This window comes from Vidua macroura, chromosome 4 (genome assembly GCF_024509145.1).
Source record: "Vidua macroura isolate BioBank_ID:100142 chromosome 4, ASM2450914v1, whole genome shotgun sequence".
Classification (NCBI taxonomy): domain Eukaryota; kingdom Metazoa; phylum Chordata; class Aves; order Passeriformes; family Viduidae; genus Vidua; species Vidua macroura.
The window spans coordinates 17,411,619-17,428,297 of NC_071574.1; positions in this window are offsets into that span (position 1 = coordinate 17,411,619).

Consider the following 16,679-nt stretch of genomic DNA (forward strand, 5'->3'; position numbering starts at 1 on the left):
TCAGATATTTATGAGCAGCAAAAAGTGAAGCTCACTAAGTTTTCTGCCTTTTGTAATTTTCTGCCCTTTATAAGAGATAAACTTGGAAATCCTAATCCCAGTCTCTTCTGTACAAGCCTCTTACAACAAATTTATTTATTGATTTTGGTTGAATTGCTGCTCCCCGAACTGGGGATAGTAAAAATTTCATGGTTTGCATTTAAAGTCTGAATGCATTTGACTTCAGCTCCTAGACAGTGAATCTGGTTTGATAACCAGAGATAAATAGTGGCTTACATTTTTAAAACAGATTTAATAAAATGAGCAATGTCAAAAACATTCACTAGAAATTTATCTGTTATCAATCAAACTGATTGTTTGTTTTGTTTGGGGTCTGTTTGTTTGTTCCATAAGGAATAAGAGATTTTGTAAGAAATTCAGACCCATATCATGTATTTCTTTTAAATGCAACATAACTCAGTAATTCTAAGTCATACTCGATCCATTACTCATTCAGATTTTGACAATTTTTTGCAGCTCTAAGTAATAATTTTAAATACAATTCTGGTATCTTTTTCTAAAGGAGACCTTTATTCTTTCAGGGAGGTGAAAGGTTAGTGCAGCCTGCCTGAACAGCAGATGGCCAGCAGCAAAGCTTTTCCCTGCTGACATGATTATAAAGGGAGCACACTGATGTAAAATTGAGTTTGCTACTGCTAATAATCATAATCTACTGATGGATTTATAAAGCTCCTCCTGAACATTTGCAGAATTTTACATCAAACACATTTTTTCTTTCATATAAATCTACAAGCATTATTCTGAAAAAAGCCTGATCCTGCAACACAAACCTTCCAAAACATACGAAGTTCCAAATGTTCCTGGTTTCCATCAGTAAAAAATTTTTATTTTTCAGTAATACCTACCATGAAGCTGCCATTAGTTTGAACAGTTCTGATACTGAGTTTCATAACATTTTAAATAAAACTGAAATATTGTCCTCTAATTTTGCTTCTCTTAAGTAGTAGGATTAAAAAAACATATGATTGCACATGTAAAAAAATTATGTTCAGCTCTCAGTCATCCATCATCCTTTCTCAGGTTGCTGTTATGTGGTATTTTGCTACCACGGAATATCTCAAATTGTGTGGGACACAGAAGGATCAAGTCCAGTTCTGTGCTCTTCACAGGACTACCTAAAGTTAAGCAGAATGACTGGAGCACTGTCTGGATGCTCCTTGAATTCTGACAAGCTTGATGCCTATTATATGATATAGTATATATTTTAATGTAATCTGCATCCATGTGTACTACAAGCTGATCTCAAAGTCTGACATAATTGTCAAATACGATATTAATATTCTTCTGATTTATTATAAGAAAACATTAAATGCAATGTTACAGAGTCCAATAAAGCTTATTCTTAGCAGGTATGTCTATTATTTAATTTCATATTGTTCTAAAGCACCAAGTGCCCTGGCCTATTCTGTTTTCTTAGGAATCTGTGGAACATTATATTATTTATAAAGTGTAATTAAATTCCTTTCAATCTATCCCTTCATGGTGGCTTAAAAGAAAAAGCTATAATCCACCTTGCTGCTTTGGTTGCATGCTCACTATTTACATTTTTGTGTAAAATCTCATTATTCAGACTGCTGATTGAATAACTTTGAAGTGTTTTTTGTCTCATCAGCAATGCTGCTCATTATGCAGGGTATGATGACTAATGGAAAGCCTTTGCCTCACAGCTCTAGGTGATAGAGATTTTTTTATCATAAGCTACTGTTCAGACATGAAATTATTATAGAAGTAATAATAAATAATTAAAAACTTAATTATAATTTCCTTTCAAGGATCGTCACTACTTTGCTGGTGTTTAGGCTTTGTTGTGATGTTGAATGTGGGTGTTTCCTTCTAAATGTATATAGTCTGGTATGACAAATATGGACTCCAAAAATGATATGTTTATATCAGTGACACAAAGTAAACAAGGGGGAGAAATCTCTCAGAAAGGTTTTGAAAATGCTACAGTCCCTAATCCTTTAGATCTATACAGGCCAATTACCTCAAAGTGGGAATCCTAACATTTAATCCTCATTTAACCATAATAATGTTTCATTTAACCCAAATAATGCTCAAGATAGCCTCAAGATATGGAAAACTTGCATTCCATACATTAAAAAGTATTTTTTCTCTTTCTGCATGGAAAAATATATCACAACAAGGTGATCCACACAATAGTACTAATAAAGGGAAAACCTCATCCCAAGCAGAAATATACACAGTTACGCATGGTCTTCAACAGAAGTCATGTGTACCATTTCTTCATACCAGATAAATAAGGAATCCAGTAGGGACATAATAAATGCTCCTGAAGAAAACATCATGATTTGCTTTTCCTGAAAGGACAACCACGACTTCCTTATCCATCAAGTTTGTAATAGGATCTGAAAATAAGCATTTCCAGTTGGGTTTCACAGCATTTAGTGCATTATGCAGGGTTTTAGCTCTGTGATTGAGAGCATTCAATTTTGCTAAAAATATCTCTAATTTCCATCATTATGAGCAGCTCCTTTTTAAGTAAAGAGGTGAATTCAATTTTGTTTTGGTTGTTTGTTACAGATAGAAGTTTTTGATTAATAGCTACTTTACACACAAAGCATTCAGAAAACATGCCATCCCTCTACAAAATTGCATCATTAAATGCTGTTAAAAATCCTGGTCCCTGGAAGAATTTGTCTATACTTGTATTTTATGAACTGTTTCCTGAGTTAAAATGAAAACCAGAGTTAAGTTGTCAAAGAAAAATAAAAGACATCCCGAAAAGACACAGAACTACGAGGAGCCTATATTTAGTTTAAAGGAAGTACATATGTACCACACTTGAATCATTATCCTCATCAGGATGACAGGTGATGCCAGGGTAATAAATAAAGTCTCTGATTATAAATTAAATTGCTATGACAGATTCTAAAGGCCACAAAGCCTTCAGATTTCCCTCCTCTCTGTCCTCTGCATACATACTTCCTCCATAATAAACTGTCCATTCAAATTCAAGGATACACTGCAGGGAAGAATCAGTAAAGATCAACATCAGAAAACAAAGCAAACAAAAATAGGACATACAGCTGTCAGAATAACATTTTGTAGCCACAAAGTGAGCCTAAGGAGGAGACATCAACTGCTGAGAACACAGGAAAGCCTTTTGTCAACAGTTATATACCAAGTGAGAAGATTTCCACTTACCCAAGTGAGAAGATTTCCACTCTGTGCTACAGATCTCGGTTCTAAATCTGGAAATACAATAGTAACTTAAAACACACCCTGCAGTGTCTGTTCTCTGTTACAACTAAGATTCCCTTCTTGTTGTAAAGAACAGCCCTGCTGCTATGCTGGTACTACAGCCAGGAAAGGAGCTGCCCACATACATCCTATTTTCAGGAAGCAAAATGCAATTGCAGGGATATTCCAGCAGCAGCAAGTCCAAGCAAATGTGTCTCAAATTATTCTTCCTTGGCTGTGTTCTTTATGACTTAACTACATCACAAGAATCAGTAAGTGCACTTTGAACAATCATGTGACAATTAATTAATTAACAATAACCATTGTTTGCATGTAAATTAGGTACTCATTAGAGAAATAATTTCTTTTGAAGTGGGATTGTTATTTTTATGGATTTGACTGATAAACTTAACCATTCATTATATTGTTCCTTGCCATCTAAATTAGTATCGGTAGGATTTGATATGTCCACAAGACATAGATTGCTGCAGAAGCTGAGAACAGAGACCACCTTCTTATTTAAACTGAAGTAAGTGAAAATACTTCTTCAGTTTCTCAGATTTTGACTTCAGGAAACACAAATATGGAAGTTCCAATGGGTTAGACGAGATTGAAAGTATATTGGGCATCTTTGACCTAAGATGTGGGCTTTTCCACCTATACTGCAGAGTGGCTGTGCTTATTAATTACACTTACAGCCCTTTGTAAATGTGTTTAAGGATTGCTCATTTCCACAGTCTAGGGCTGGAAATTACAATAAACTGATATTTTGTGCCCCACCAATTAATAATGACAAACCACAGAAGTCCTTCTGCTACTTGAATGCACCAAGGGCAGTCCTGAGCACTCAGCCAGGCTGCAGCATGGAAGAATGGTTTAAATGACTGCCATGGTAAAATCTTTTTACATTCCTTTATTTTCCTCATTCAGACTCCTGTAATCTCTGAAGCTAATTTGTCATAAAATACTTGTCTTCTGTCTCAGTGTGTCTTACAGTACCCTCTTCTCTCCTAAGTATTTATACAAGTAATGACCGGAGGGGCAGAAAGAGGCAGAGATTTCCCAATGCCTTCATTCTTTTCTGCCTTGGTTACACTTTTAGCCAGCAAAGCATGGCTTGTAACAGAGAAGGTTCTTATGAATTCAGTTCCATTGTACTCCACCTATCAAGCTCAGTTCCAAAAAAAAATCAACCTAATTTTTGAATATTCTCTCAAAAGCTCACAAAGCTTATGGCGCAACTTTCTTCATTCCTCACTTCTCAGAGGAATAAAACTCAGTGGTATTTATTGGCTCGCCTAGAGCTGCTCAACTTTTTCTGGTTTGGTTGTTATGGGACTTTATATTTAAGAAGTTTTCATTGACTTGAGTGCAGAGGTTCTACCTTTACTGGCAATAGCAATCTACAGCCAAATATATATAGCTATAATGGTAATTTCAATAGCTAGACTATTTTCTCAGTTTCATAATATTACTCTGTTATTAAACTTTTATAGCAGAAACTCTTAAATAAGTATCTCCAGCATTTCTACACACCTTAGAAAAATGGCACTTATAACTGGATACCCAATATTGTCACCTATCAGAATGTGGCATTATTATTTCTGTTTGGTTCTGTTCTCTTTTGCTCTTTCTCTGTACATTTACTTATTCTACAGGTACGCAGCAAAATATTATTATTACTACTCCTCTTAATGTCATTAATCTGGGCATTCAGTTAATAACCACATCATGTTTGCTCTTTCCATGGCCTGCTTGTTAGAATGTAATTTGCTGTCCAGTGCTGGGAAGAACATTAAGAGTTAATAACTTGTCCGGTCCTCTTTAACAGCCTAGAAATATGGATGGTACAGATATGATTTGTGTGCACTTGTTGACTGCTGAGAAAAAATTAATTATTGTCTTTAATACAGAGGACTTACCAAGGAAGTAGAATCAAGGAAGGAATCTGACTTGGACCAAAGGCCACTGGCCTTTGCAGCCCCATATTAGAAAGACATTTTACTTTTCACACGACATCCGCTCTAAATTAGTGGAGAGCAGGTCTCTGAAACTTGGAACGTTTCCCAGACAAAACACAATGCACAAAGCTGTAACTTGTTCAAGAAATGATACCAGAAGTTAGAATATGTTCCTGATAAAGCTGTAAACTTCAGCTGGTAGACTTCTCAAAAGAAGGCTCAGTCCTCCTGCTTAGTGATAAGGGGGGTGAAGAGCACTTCCATCTGTTGTTTTGTGCAGAAATAACATCAGCTTCAGGGAGGAAGCTCTTAACCCGTTTGTTTTTGCTGAAATGAAAATACCAATTCAACAATTCATATTTTGGAAACAAGTCTCCAGTAATCATAATATTTTTTTGGATGCCAGATGGTCTGGCCTGCTCTCCTGGTCTGTGCATCAGAATAACTAAATGCTTGTATTTCTTGACGTGTCCTTTTAGGGTTGAAAATGAATATATAAAATCATGAAAATTAGAAACTCTGAGATGAAACCTCAGTCCTGCTGAACTCATGGACAATTCTGCCATTGACTTCAGCACTGTTACATTTTCAGCACTGCTACATCCCAGAGCTGAAAATATGTCTGTTTAATTTTGACAACGGTATTTCCAGGCAGATCGTTTCCTCTTATATATTGCTTCAATAGACAATCCTTAGGAATTGAGAGTGCTCTAAAAATCATTTTATGACAGTAGGCAAAGGCATGTTAGAAATGGTAGAATCAATATTTTTTTTACTATTATTTAGAGTGACATGTTTTATAATGCTTTCTTTTTTAACCTGTAAACATACATACTGCATTCCTCATATTTACAGGTCAGTACCTATACAATATACCATTGATAACCGGCAAAAAACAGGTGCTTTAAAAGATTCCTGAAACTAAAGTTTCATTTCAAGTGTTTCTCTTAACAATTTCTTGTAAATGAATTATCATAACCCACTCACCTGAAAAAAATGCAGTGTTTTGGAGGTGTTTACAAATGTACCCAGATTTCACCTAAATTTTAAGTTCCCTAAAGACTGGGGCAATGAAAATAAATGTGAGAGTGTCATAGGCAGTCAGCAGAGTAAGACAGACATGTCTTTGAAAACTCCTTGCTGTCTGTTTGCTGTAGAATACTCTGGAAATTCCAAGACTTTAAGAATGTGAGAGTTAGCTACCTACATTAGTTAAAAAGGTTCTTTCTTCAGGATTGTACTTCAGTAAACCAGTACATCTTTCTTCTTCTAAGAATTAATGTACTGACAGTACCAATAAATGGGTAAGAAATCATGATGGTAAATTGCTGTTAGGTTTAATTACACCCAAGCTCACCTTTCCTCAGTGTTATTTCATTGGCCTAAATGGATACACCTTTCCCTCACCCTGTGTATGACACAAAGACTGTGCAGAAGCATTACTAGGTCAGAATGGTCTTGCCAATGGTTCCTGTTTGACAGGATATGTTTGGACTCACAGCATGTGACAAAACACAAAGAACTCCACCAGATCAGTGTTCCCAGACAGCACTAACCATTATCCAGGGCGTGCATATGAAAAGCAAATGCTTCTGACATTGCACTCTTTCCAAAGAGCAAGCATTTTAATGCTGATTCCAAAGGGACGGGGAACTGGACAAATGAATTATACAATGAGCTGCTGTCATTTTTGCCTTTTCTTTCAGCTAATAAGACAATGTTAGACAAGAATTGTGCACATTTTCTTGTCGTGCTGCACTGTTACCATTTGGGTTGTCAAGCTGATGTAGCATTGAAGATGAGCTGAAGAGTGACTCTTGTATATTTATGAAGAATTCTGTGGGTAACTTTGCTCTAAATTGGGCATGTAATGAATGCTTTATTGCAATGGAGGGAAATAACACCTATTGGAGGCTAGACATGAATCATCACAATGGAAAATAATTTTTTAAGCTGCAGTATTTTCTCTGTTATTGCTTTGCTTTAAACTTTAGTGAAAAGCAATTACTTTATTCTTTCTCTTTATTTTTATTGCTGGTGATTCTTATGCTAATTTTCCCTCTATATTTGATTTAATTTTGAAAAGGCTTTTAGAATTTAATATTCAATTGAATTGGTGATACTGCCCTACCATCTTCACCTCCTACTTTCTTATCCTTGACGCTCACTCTGGGTTATGAAGAATTCTCAAGAAAACAGACTGAGCAAACTCAAAGCTATCACATTTTAAAATGTTTCTTGTTCTAAATAAATGAGACAAATCAGCATCCTCTAGTCATCAAAATAATAAAACTTGGGGTTTTTTTTATGTTCACCTTATTATTAATTTAATAGTTTAAAGAAACAAAAGTTCCCTGCATTTGAAGTATTACCTATTTGAATTCTTCCCCTTGAAGAATCACACATCTCCACAATGTATTTACTTGTGGTACCTTTGTTATTCTATGCCAGTGACTTAGGTCTGTACAAAACATGTAAATCTTTTCCTTACAGTGAATTTAGTAAACAGAATATGCTGCTTTTCAGAGGCATCAATAATCGGTTAAAGTAAACAAAAAATAAAAATCTGAAAATGAGCAACTTACCATTGTATCCACAAACGTAGAGGTAATTTTTGATCATAATTTTTTTCTTGGGCTACAGTATTTTAGAAAAAGGGAGATATTTATTTATTATCAAAAGTCACTGTCAAGATGCAGAACTAGTGTAGATTTACTTTGTTGAACACTTATAGCAGAAATTAAGGAAAGAGCTCTCCAAGGTCCCCTGTGATGTCAAAATGGAGAGAAACTCTATGTGCAAATCTAGAAAATTATCTGTATTTGTGATCTTTGTATTAGTTATTATTAGGTGAGATTAAACTTCAGCTTGCCTTAAACCAAATGAATTCATCAGCAGCATTCCTGGAAGAAATCTGCACAGTATGCTACATTGACTGCAAGGGTGCTTTCGATTTCCTTACCTCAGGAAGATCAAATGATGCAGAACCAGAAATGGAAATGATCCTTTCCCTAACACTGGATCAAACATAAAGGCAATATTTTCTATAAACCATAAAATGTTACAAGCAAGTAATGAAATACCTTCCTGTAGGCTTGGGGGCAATCTTTGATGTAAGCAAACCAGAAAATGTATGAAAAATATCCTTGAAAAAGGCTCCTTGTTTTTTTAACCTTTCCTGAACTCTGGCCTGAGACACCATGTTCTATTTACGGCTGTAAGGTCAGCAAACACTGGCTTTTCATTCAATTTACGTTGGAAAATTTAGAACAAAAGACCTATTCAGACTCCTTGCATAGGCCTCAGGCAACTGTGTGTATGTTATTTCAGAGCAGACATTGCAGGTTAGCTGGAAAATGGCAGTAAAAATTATTGTCACAGTCACAAAGGTGGCAATGCCATATCTTTTCTTTCTTTCCAAGGAAGCCCAGGTAAATTAAAAATATAAAAAAATCCTTTAAAATTATTTATCTAACAAAGTCTGGGGACATAGGTAAGACTTTAATTTTTTATGTCTTTGAAAGCTCAGAAAATACAGCAATACCAACAGCTGTGGTGAAAAAAAGAAATATGCACTTTACGCTTCAAGAACTTCTGTCGAGTAAAAATCGGACAGTATTTTTTCATTTATATTAACAGAAATGTCTTTGAAACCTCACTGCTAGTTTTAAGATCAAATAAAAGACATTGTGACTGCCAATGAGATTAGTGCCATTCTTACTGCTGATTTAATGAAAAGAGAAGTTAACATCTAACAATCCTAGCAAAATTTCTGCAGCACTAATGGTTTGATTGTGTTCTGATAAAAGGCTATATTTATTGCATAATCCAGATCATAAAAATATATTTTTCTACAAAACTATTAAAAATATATTTATTTACATCTGAGTAATGTTGGAAACTTCTTTAAAAGCTGAAATAACAGAAGTAGAGCCAAAGTATTTTTTAATACCCCAAATTCAGCTTTGTTCTTATGATTTCGATGAACAAGCCTAGTTAATTTTAAACTTTTAAACTTTTTGAATGTTACACCACTGCTTTCAGGTTCTTTCTTCAAGAATTTGAATAGAAATGGTATAGTAATTCTTGTTGGCAGTTCACCACAGGATAGATGTGTGCACTGAACACTTGTAGAAATAATCAGAGTCATATGAATGTTTGCCACTGTGCTGTTCAGAGGTTTTTATGGAGTTTTACCTACCTCTTAATAGCTGAGATGAAAAGTGGGATAGGCCTGGTACATTCCAGTTACTGCATCTGCGGGCAATAATAGCATGAGGGTTTGTTTTGGCGGGAGTTTTTTGGGTTGGTTGTTTGGATTTTTTGCTGTCATTTCTTAGACCAATGGAGACATTCAAGAGGCAGATAAGATGAAACAATGGAAATTGTTTTTATTAGCTTTATTATTCCTTGTTCTGACTAAAATTGGAAGCACCAAAACTGCATCTAACTTAGGAAATCCTTGTGGCATAAACCCAGACACTTCAATTGGAGTTGTTGCAAGCAGCTGAAATAATAGAATGCTGTAAGTGAAGGGGCTTATTTTGAATGCAACATTTTAGTTGCATTCAAAATCTAAAGGGCCATTATTAACATTTCATTCTGAAGAAGCAATTATTTCACCATAGATGAGTGAACAGATAGGAGATCAAGGTCCTTTCTAATTTGATTGCACATGATGTGATTACATTTTGTTCAGCAATGCATTCAACCAGGCATTAATAATAATGAGAGGTGTGTACCTGTTACTGGTGATATCTGCAGAACAGAATCCTCCCTCTCCCTCTCCCTCTCCCTCTCCCTCTCCCTCTCCCTCTCCCATAAGTTAAGAAGTCCCCCACAGTTAAGAGTGAGAAGTGAACAAATTTTGCATCAATGGTGTGTGTCAGCGAGCATTCAACTGTGTGCTGTACATCCCTTTAGATATCAAAATAAATAAAATCCTTTCCTAAAAAAGCATTCTGAAAAGACTCATTAATTTTTTATTCTGTTCTTTGAGCAGGTTTCCAGAAGGACTAGGAAAATATTTTAAATCATAAGGAAATACTTGATGACTATTGGCCAGTAAAATATATTTTTAAAAGGAAAATAATACATACTTTGTGCTTTTTCAACATATGAAATATAAACTTTGATATTTGAGCATGGTACATGAAATAACTAATTCCCAGCTTGTCTGGCCTAACAAATGAGTCACAGTTTTAGAAAACAGCAGAATCATTTAAAGCTGTGATTCTGACTTAATGTTTCCTAAACTGATAAAACCCTGGGAATTAAGCAGTGGTGCTCAATGTATTGTCACATGTATTGAACACACACAGACCTACTGAAACCCTATGTTCAAAGTTACACTAAAGCAGGCATTGCAGGAGGTAAGGAGTTAAGGTGCAAAATATTAAGAGCCCTAAAGTTCCTTTCTCTCAACAACCTATAGGCTGTCCTTTTGAAACTTTCCAGTAGTAAATAGCAGTTCTGACAGGAAGGGGAATGCAGCCCAGGCATCTTGCACCGTCTCTTCTGTGGACTGGAAGTCTTTGAAGGCCAGAGGCTGTGCAGAGAACTGGCAGAGATTACAGAAGAATTTTTCAAAGGCATGAAGAGTTCTGAGGGACCTAGCTCCTATTCAAAATCAATGAGTGCTGGACACCTAATTAGCAAGGGTACTTTGAAAATCTCCCCCTCCTTCTCTTTTATGCAAGTTCCTTCCTATGGAAACTGTACTGAAATAGAAATCTAATTAGGAAACACTGTGACCAGGAAACAGAGGTGAGGAAGTGAATTAACAGGATATATCAGTACAAAAACTTTTTCTCATGCATGTTTATTGCACTTTCTGGTTGAAATCAAAATCAGCAACTTCACCAGTGTGCAAACTCTTATTTTTCTTCTTGAATTTCAAGATTTGGACTCTGAAGATGTCTTTAGAGATTAGTATGTTATTTTTCAACAGTATTACTTTGTTTTCTGTTTATGTTGGTATTAGTGTTGCTTTCCTAAAATAATACAAAGGCCCATATCTGTGTTGGGAGGGCAGGACACGTTAAGCTTGTCTGTGCTAGGCCTGATGAAATCATTCTTTGACAGGAACAAGTTGTGCCTGATTTCATGTTACAAGGTAGCAGCTACAAGCAAGTAAATGATCACTGCTTTCCCACCACCCTCCCTTCTCTCTCAAGACCAAGGAATGATTGTCCAGCCACAAAATTGCATCTCCATTGCCTTTCAAAATGTAAACTCAAGTGCCAGCTAAAACCAGTGTAAATTGGTTACACTGGAATAGGAAGAATGGAGCTGGAATAGGAGAATGGAGAACCCAAAGGTGGTTTGGTGAGACCTGTTTTGTGTGTGTCTGCATGATTGTATTACCTACACTGATAAACCAATCTTCTTCAGAGTTTTAGATATTGCTGGCCTTGGAACAGTCATTTTTTTCATTTCCATTATTCTTTTCCTAACCATTCTCCTGTGCTATTTCATTCAATATAACATATATTCATATTGACTTTCCAGGTGATTATTCCAAAGCAGTATATATTGTGTGCCACCTAAGTGAGCTTGGTCCAATATAATTATTAATTTGAGTCTAACTTCTCTAAGTTTTTCTCATTTTCAGGTCAGGTACTCCCTTACTGAGTCTCTGATTTCTGAAGTGACCTATATGCTTGGTGAGAGTAGGTCTTTGTATAACCACTTAAAATTGCTGAAAATATTTTATTTATATAATTTCTTGCTCTCCTGATAAATGAGGATCAACAGGGTCACCTGATAGTAAGGAAGCTTACCAAAACATTTATCCTTTTTTTTCATATGCTTTGAGAAAGGATTCAATTTTCTCCCTTGGGGAGTTGAAATGAAATAGAAGTGAAAATAGATCAGGCACATGGACTATAGAATGGTTATTAATTAAGAGTTTAGTAATGTTTATGCACAAATGGAGTATTTCAGAAAAGAACCAGGAATAGTGACCCTCATGCAAATTATTAGAGAATTCAGGTTGTTTTGATGAGAAGGACAAAGGCCACAGAGACATGTATGACTCCATAGCAGAATAAGTTGTTAGTTGCCACACTAGACGTGCTGGTAGCTGAGAGCAGAGATGGGCCTTTACATCTCCTTGGCAATAGGTATTTCTCTTGCCAGGAATCATTTTGATCTTTCATCCAAGAGAAACTTTACTTCTTTCCCTTAAATATAATTCTGCTTTTTGTCATTCTGCCAGCTGATTCAAAGTCTCTGGCTTAGTGCCTCAATATGACACATTTTCAACTTGCCAAAAAGAAAACTCTTATATAGCTCCATTTTGGCAAATACCTCTTATCATGAAGCAAGAAAATCAAGGTTCCACTTGACATATGCGTCTGATTCTAATCAAAGTATTAAGACTCTGCTATTGATAAATTGACCATGAATTGCTCAAACAGTGACTACTGCTACACTGCCCGTGTAACAATTAGCTTAATGACACTAATTACTGTGCTGCAGCATGCCAATTTTCCCTTCATCTTTGCAAAAAGAAGACAAAGTAGATAATACCTAAGCCTTTGTTAAATAATTTTAAAACTTTTGAAATGCTTTAAAATACTTTTTGTTGACATTCCATACAATTCTTTCTCTCATCACTCAAATATTGTATAACACTTAATTAGGGTGTCTTTCATAAGGGGAGTCATGCTGAAACTTAATCCTTTCATCCAGCTAGAGTTTTCTCACAGAAACATTTAAAAAGATAAAAATATTGGGATCATAATCCAGCATGAATTTATTAATTTCTTTCATTTAGAACATATTTTCACATCATGAGTCATAGTACTGGTGATAATGCATCTTTCAATGCATGCAACTAATTGTACACTGTGAAACAGGTAAGTATGGCAAAGTTGTCTGACCTTTTAGATGATATTTTAAAAAGAATAATTAAAATTATGAGAGTACTGGCTTGCCAAGAAAGTTTTTATTTTTAACAGAAGGATTTAATATGTGAAATTTGGAGGGAAATGCTTGCAGATCCCAGCATTTCCAACACTAGCATAATTCTGATATGTGCAAGTCTCACACTTAGGATGGTCCCTACTACTGAGTGTGATTATCTCACTAATGATTATCAGCACAAAGCCTTCAGGGCAGGCTTCAACAGCTCCTTTGCCTTATACAGGGCAGCAGAGTTTTGATCAGTGAATTCCATTAGGAATTACTTGCCACGGTGATATGCAGCTAGATTTCATTTACCATCATGTTATTACAGCCTCCTACAGCTCAGTTCCTTTTATTATAGTTTTGTATGCTGCTACATTTTGCCTTGTAAGCTGGAGGGTGGCTGAGTGTGTTCCCCAGAATCCATTAATGTAGTGAAACTTCTGTTTCTCCCACTTCACATTAGTGAGGGAAAAAAAACCTGGCATGTGTACTCTCTGCAATACAATAGATTTTTAATGGGTCTAATTTAAGATTACTTCTTGCCAGGAGGAAGAAAAAAGAAAAAAAATGAACTGCTTTGTAAAAGTTCTGTTTCTTAAAAAATTCTGTTCAAGAACTGAACCATTAAAACAGCAAACACATGGAAAGTATATCCAAAAGAACATGGGGTCAGATCTGGATCCATTTTCACTTACACCAAGTGTTTACTTAGCCAAGGCACTTAAGCAGCTGCTGTTAGAGACAAACATCTATCAGACTAACACAGGCCAAGTTCTCTGTTTCACACATAAGATGTTTAGCTTTAGACAGAGGGAAGAGGTTGTACCTGTCACTTCTTTATACTGAGAAGGTTTGAGGATCTGCACCATGCTGTTGGACAGTCCAATTTTTCAGAACAGGTCAGATGGCAAATCTGCATCTCCTAATATTAGTGACCAATTCTGAACTGCAAAAATGCTCAGACCATCAAGAACTAAGAACTTTTGGTTGAGGCAAGCAAAAAGAATTAAAATACTTTCCTTTTCTATATTTGCAATTGGATTTTGATGTTTCAAGGAAAACAAAACACTCTTCTCTGATACGTCATGCACAGAGACACAAATTTGTAACTTGAATGCTTATAAATAGCTTGTCTTGTCATCCTTCCAGTTTCCCCTCTCCCTCCACTCTTACTGAAAGCAGTACTTACAGGAGATAAGCCAGGAGTCTTTCCAGGAGCGTTTCCAGGAGCCTTTCCATTAATTTCCCTTTCTGATGTGAGGCTGTGGTCTAGGTCCAACATGGCAGGTCAGTGTGGTACTTGAGGAAATGGAAGAGAAATACACTGAGAAGAATGATTCTCTGTAAATTGCAATCCTCAGAGGAAAGATAACATTTCAGCTGTGAAATAATAAGCAAATTAACACATATAGAACATGTGGAAATGTGTAGGAGTAAGGTAAACAAACAAGGGAATGGTAGTGCAAACACACTGCCCCTAAGGTGAAGGCTTTAGCAGAGATAAACCATTTATAGTGTACTCTGCACTCCTTGCAAAGAAACAAACTCAGGCACTCTGCACTTTTCAGTGTACCAAATTCAAAAATACTGAAATTCATCAGTGACTGACTTTAACCAGTTTTGAATGAGACCCTTAATGAGAAAAAAATGTATCCATGAGGATATTCCCTGTCTTCAAGCAGTTTGAACATTTGCCTTGACAGGGAGTGTGACCCATCCAATCACCCATGCAACGCTCTACATGAATAATGATCAGTTAACGCTGTCCCTGCTCTGACTCCAATAATCATACTGTCAGCAAGCAGACCTCATCTGTCACTCACCAACCCTGTCTGCAGGTTGGGAATAAGAGTTTTGCTTACCTCTCCTGGAGTTACTGGAGAAGTACAGAGCACATCTGCAGCATTATTTAAAATAAAACTTGTGGTTCCCAAATTCCACTTCTTAGATAGTGTAAAGAAAAAAGTTGAGCAATTGAACAGGATGTATCTTTGGCAACGTGGATGTTTCTCCTTCAAATATTTCTGTCATTCTTAATCATTAACATGGACCTACTTTGTTGGGAAAGATGAAATAAGAAAGCCCTATAAATATGATGGCCTGGCAAAAGAGTCAGAAAATACAGATATTGAGATGAGAACAAGATTTGAAATACCAAACCCTAATTACTGAGCAACTTGAAAACAATAATACAGCAAAGTTGAAAGCAATCCCCCCTTCTGATTAAACAATGCCCTTTACCTACAGATAGGTCCAAAGGTCAAATGGAATGTTCTGTCTCACCCCGCAATGTATGGTTCATCCCACACCTGTAACCCCCCCCGAAGTATCAGGTATCTGTGACCCCATTGGCCCAAGTCCTGTCCCAGCCCACCTTGAAGCCCCCTGATAAGGTGTGGCCGAGGGACCGGACGCTCTCTTGGACCTTCCTCTTGGGACGCTCACCTGGGACCCTCTCTCTCTCTCTCTCTCTCCCCCCGCTCTCCCTGGGCCTGCCACAAGTTGTGGCTAGCAACTCCAAGCAGGGCCCTTACCCCTTATAATAAACCACATGTTCTAAAGACCTGACTTCAGAGATCCTTCATCGCCATCCATCCAAACTGTCCTGGAGCCCAGCAGTCCCCGCACTACTTGAATACAAAGCTGTTTAAATTCTTTTAAATGTTAGTTGCTGTAAGTCATTTCTCTGTTACCTTTTGGCAATGTAGGAAAGAACTGGAGAAGAAACATCTGGAGAACTTTGATCTCTTTAAACACAACAGGCTTGAAACACCACATGAACCTTCTGACCTTCTGATACATTCACTTCAGCTAAGATTGTCTCCTCTGACTGTTTACTTGCCAGAATATTGTATTCAGCTTTACATTTTCTATTTCACACTGTCATAACAGAGAGTGATTTTTTATTTGTGCTTGGCCTGTGAAAGTACATAGAGATCATATTGTTTGATATTATTTTTCTCCTCATCTTTCACTGAAGTCTCAGTTACCAGCTTCCTGGCACTGAGTACATTACCTATGAAATGCAGTGTATCTTCTAACAATCTCTTATTTCAAAGCTTACATTTCCAGTCATAACTCAATTCTGCTTTTTGCTCTATGGTGCTCTCTCTCTGCAGATTATGGGAGTCGAGTTCTGTTAGAGGATTAAAGCATTAGCTTTTTTTTTTCTTTAGATCTGCATCAATATAATTTCTGGGCAGTTTTACTGAGAACACAGTAAAGTTCCTTTTCATTGAAAGGAACGCTCTGGGAATGAACTTGGAAGGGCTGTGGAGTTATTTGGTGCTGTTATCCCTAATCTCTGTGATGCAGGAAGGTTTCCACTTTCATATTTCTACAGGTAAAATTACTTAAAAGTACTACTTGCCTTTTTGGGATTTTTAGGACCTAAGTTCATCCTGATCAGCGTTTGCCAGTAACAAGAACCCATCTTAGAAAATATCAAGGTCAATCACAACACACAAAGGAGGGGCAACTTCCCACAGAGAAGAATTTAAAATCACAGTTCTCCTGAGAATCCCAGAAATCATGGGTCTCCTA